Raw genomic sequence first — 4,976 nt, 5'->3', positions numbered from 1 at the left:
GCTTTGGCTCACCGCACTAATATATCATTCGAAAGTAAGCTTGTAAGCTTAAATATAAGGAATTGAGCTTTAAATAACCTTAACATTCGGTTGCATTCCGACTATCCCCCACCTTACTTATTTTTCTTCACTAACAGCGCGTGAGTAAACTAATTGCATCATGTATCCGCAGTCATCTAAACACAACTTAGTATTTATTTATACAAAAACMGCGCATTGTCGCCTATTCATCAATTTTTGGACAAATAGTTGGCTGCCTGYCTGAGTAAGTGGCCGCATTTGTGGCAATGCAAAGATAAATGAATTCCTGCTGCACTTAAGCATTAAGGCTTCACTGCCTTCACACGCAAACAAAAACAATATTAAAAAAAGCGATAATCTTCCCTTCTATTTTTTGCCTTATTTAAAAGCGCCTTATAAGAGCTTGACTATTAATGCGCTGCCCGAACACATGTTCGCGATAATAAATTGTTTTAACTTCAGGACAACTGGTGCGCGCCTTAAKTTCTAAGAAGCGCAAAGCAAAAATTTTGCTGCAACAATRAAAGGGAATTAAAAGCATCTTATTYGCCTTCATTTTAAATACAATTATCTACATGTGTCCAGGCGCTTGTGTGTGTGTSTGTRTATATATGTTGGTGAGGYCTTTGTCGGTTGGCGACTATCGCTTGGCCCAAGCACACGAACAGCTGCTTGAAGCGACTGCGGTTGACCCATGAAAATAAATCGCGCTTCTCTTATTAATTGCAAACTTTCTGGGTGTGTCCACCACAAATAGATAAGCCACTCTGCAGCTCCACTTGCGGCTTGTCGCAAGCTTTGGTTTCGAGAATAGAATGGTGATTTTTTAAGTTCACTCTTGTCTGCCCCTTTTCAATTTTTTGCATTGCGCTTGTTGACAAGCCATAAACGAATATGTGAAGGTAAAAGGTAGTTAAATAAAAATTAAAAAAAAAAAAAAAAATACAGCGTGTCATTAAAAAAACGTTAAAGGAAAGATGTGGCAACTATTGAATGGTGACTTTCGAAAATCGTTCTTGCTATATTGTGAGCGATTAGGTGGTCGGAAAGAATTGTAACGACTTTGAGTTGGGTCGCATCCTAGAGTAATAAGCTTATTATATAAGTTAATTGTAGTAAAAGCGCTTCATGGTTTATTGAAATCATTAGTAATTATTTTTTTAAATAAGGGTTTATCTGAAAATTATTGTAGTTAATAAGGCCATTRATAAGCTGCCGTACCTCAGAATTTGTGTAACTAAACATTTTAATACTTTTATCAAAGATTAGTATAGATCTTAAAGTCTTGACAAATATGGCAGTAGTGCTGAAAAAATGTGGTAAAATATATTCATGTGTTCCCTTTCTGTAAACAAATCGCAAAATGAATCAGAAGTCTTGTAAAATCTGTTGTCATAAAAACCCAGTGAACGAAAAGCTCATGAGGCAATAAGACTCTAAAGAATTTTTAGCTTCAAATACGAAATCCCATTTACTGTAATTACTTCAACCAAGAACTAAACTTCTACTCTTACAAATATTTTCCAAGGTACTATTCTTATTAAAGTCTTCATCACAATTATATCTTCAAGTGGAAAAAGCAACTCCATCCGTATATACTTGTATGTTTAGAGTGTTGCGCGCAGCTAACATCCCTTACGTCTGTCTCTTATACACATCTAGATGTGTATAAGAGACAGGTCATGAAGTCGGCGTTTTCCCAATCGCCATTACTCACCGAGCTATGCCCGAAGATTCTATGTGTAAATTCTCCTGCAGCCAGTAGTCGTCCCGCCAATTTTCTAAGCTATTTTTAGTGCAGACAGTATTTCTCAAAAGTTTTTTTCTGTGGAAAAWAATTTGATTGTTATTTATCAATATTTCCTTTAAAAGAAATAAATAAATTAATTAAAAATAAGCCGATGCTTCCCACATCACTCATTAGCAGAGCAAGGTTTCGATCCTCGGACCTCTGGGTTATGGGCCCAGCACGCTTCCACTGCGCCACTCTGCTGCTTACCAACCTGTATGTAAATTACAGTGGTGTTCCGCTAAGAAAGTGCGTTTTCATATACATATGTGGATGAACAGGAATATATGAATYTTTCAAATATCAACCCTGATTTGAATTATTTCATGAAATTTGTTCTACAGATCATACTTGTATGAATATGGAAAGAATTTTTTATTTTCACTCAAGGGGTAGAGTTTATTTGATACTAAATGAAAGGCAGATATTATTAATTTAAATTGAGTTTAAAAAAAATAATTGAACTAAAATCTATTAAAATACATTTATATGTTTATTTGAAAGAACTGTCGAATTCATAATATAAAAAAACAATTCATTCCAATTCTTTACAAATATTGAAATTTTATCGCACGTTATACGAGTACTATATATTTAAATGATAGTACTATGATAAATGATTTATCGCTCAATTTTTAAAATTTTTCATGCTTTTTCAATAAAAATAAAAATTATTTTGTTTCTTTAATTTCATAGGAGTACAGTACAATCGCGAAAAAATTAACCAAAATTTCTCAAGAGTGTTTTACTATTCCGAAATATTAACTTTTTTACTTCTAACATAATCTTAGTGATATAATACGTTAAATTTATTTGTAGGACTCACTTTTACTCGAAACAAAACAGAAACATCGATTTAGTTTGTACTTTTTCACTTTCATCGGTTTGAAAATAATATGTGAAAATGAAAAAATAACTACATACATATATACACTCTGTGCCCAAAAAATAAGGTGACATTTTGTTTATTTTAAAAGCTCTTTATTTATTCTTCCAAATCAATTTCATCCCCTTCAAAGTAATCCCCACCAGATGTAGTACATTATGCGAACTGATTTTCTAATCTTCGAAATACTGGTTGTAGTCACTTTCCGGTTGGCCTTCAGTTCCGTCTTCGCTGCGGCTTGAATATCGTATAAAAACGCTGTCCCCGGAACGGTCTTTTGAGCTTGGTCCCCACGGTGGTTGCGGAACGATATGGGTTAAGTTTTGGCGAAATGATAATTTAATACAAATTCTTTGCTTAACAAATTTCGAATGCAAAGAACGATAAACTCACTTTTAGCAGCTTACAAAACGACACGTGTCTCAAACACTAATGAATATTTTTGACATGAAATTTGACATAAATGTGACAAATAGTACTACCAACCTAAAAAAAAAATAATTCTCCAAATCCTTCGACGCACGCAGTTTAAATTCAAATGTCACCTTATTTTTAGGCATAGAAGAAATTAAATTATCTACTACATATCATGTGGTATGCCATTCCGAGAAATTTTTTCAGCAAGGTTGATCCTTGCTTTTGCAATGTTCCCTATTTATTTTGGAATTAACGATCTCCCATAAGTTCTCGATGGATTTGACATCGAGTGATTGCTCCTGCAAATCTAAAACATCAACTCTGTAACTTCACAACCAAGTTTTTCGACGCCTAGTGTATGCTTAGGATCATTGTCCTGCTGGAATCAGCCGTATAGTGGCATATCCTTTTCAGCACATGGTAGCATCCCGTTTCTAAAATGTTGGTGTAAACAAAGCGGTCCCTTATTCCATTTATTGTATGATTAGGTCCAGTSCCGTGCCCAGAGAAAGAGCTCCAGATCGTAACATTACCACCGCARTATCTAATGATCACAACATAATACTTAGGTTTGAGTCCTTGCCTTTTCGGCCTTCTCACACATCTTATGTCATCCGAATCTTTAATATTATATTTCGATTCATCTTAGAATAAAAAGTGGTATTAAATTTCTGAATGCTCCAATCGAGATGAACTAACTATAAATATGAGTTTTTTCTTTAAATTTTTGCTAAAGTAAGGGACGCTGGACGCTAACAGAACGACAGCTCGTCTTTTAATTGTTCGTGCATTAACTAGTAAACAAAAGTGTTTTTGTATTTGATTGGAAAAGACAGTGGGATAAATTTGGGTAACCTTTTTGATCAATGAATCGTTCCTTTATGTAGTTTTTCGCTGTCTTCCTCAGCTGTGCCGAGAAAGTACATTGCCACTTTGCTGAAATTTATTTATTAATCTGGGGCACCACTGATCTATTCACCGAATATTTTTAACTAATTTTATGTTGAGATAAACTGTTTTGGCAATCACTTATTATTTTCTTYGTAAAGTCGGCTGAATAAGTATTTTCCGCTAATTTTGATTCTTAAACTCTAAATCGCAACTGAACAATGCCAACGGCAAAAATCTTTTTACAAAATATCTTAAGAATATTTGTAACGGTTTGTTGTTAATATCTCCAACGAATAACGTACTATTAAAGTACCGTGGCACTATTTGTCCAAATAAATATTAGGGGTTGCTTTAGTTTTGTGCACTCAGATTTACACTTTTGAAAAGTTTTGTGTTAAAATTTTTGTATCTCGAAAGCATACATAACTAATGTTATATTTTTTATGAATTAATATATGTACATAGCCGAAGGCCCTGGCAGCCAGTGCTGATTCTTACAAGTGGATTAATTATTTATAATTAGTTCTCTTTTAAATAAATAAATAAATAAATAAATATGTACATAATTGTAACCTGTAATAATTGTCTAACTATTATATTTTGTGTAATAGCTCCTGACAATTTTCGTGGGCATATTAATAGAATGTGATATCTAATTTGTAGCATTATTRTTTTTCTACCACTTTATCAAGGTGTTGATACATTGAACTGCTTCCAAAAAACTCACTTTCTATTATTGCATATTTTTCTTGATAACTGGTTCTTCAACTTCATTGTCAGATACTTCGAAATCTGCGCCATCTTCCGTATTTTGTCCATCGTTCCAATTTTCAATGTCTTCACTGCTGCCGTCAACACCAYCCACCTTGGGCAATAACGATTGTAATTTCCGAAGTCGTCTAAATTCATTGAAGACTTTTACGATTTGGCATATTTCAATGGTTTTTCAAACCCCTCGAAGCAGCGGGGGAT

General features: G+C 33.9%; 1 protein-coding gene and 1 non-coding gene across 7 annotated transcripts in view; one reads left to right on the top strand and one right to left on the bottom strand.

The window, feature by feature from the left end:
• Positions 1 to 4,976, top strand: part of LOC108975499 — a 93,841-nt gene that overhangs the window by 64,380 nt on the left and 24,485 nt on the right. The window lies entirely within an intron of this gene.
• Positions 1,943 to 2,014, bottom strand: Trnam-cau. Its single transcript has one exon. It is a non-coding gene; the product is annotated as a tRNA-Met (tRNA).

This window comes from Bactrocera latifrons, unplaced genomic scaffold (genome assembly GCF_001853355.1).
Source record: "Bactrocera latifrons isolate USDA-ARS-PBARC rearing strain unplaced genomic scaffold, ASM185335v1 scaffold_66, whole genome shotgun sequence".
NCBI classification, from domain to species: Eukaryota; Metazoa; Arthropoda; class Insecta; order Diptera; family Tephritidae; genus Bactrocera; species Bactrocera latifrons.
The sequence above is the reverse complement of the archived record's forward strand: the minus strand, read 5'-3'. Positions and strand labels throughout refer to the sequence as shown.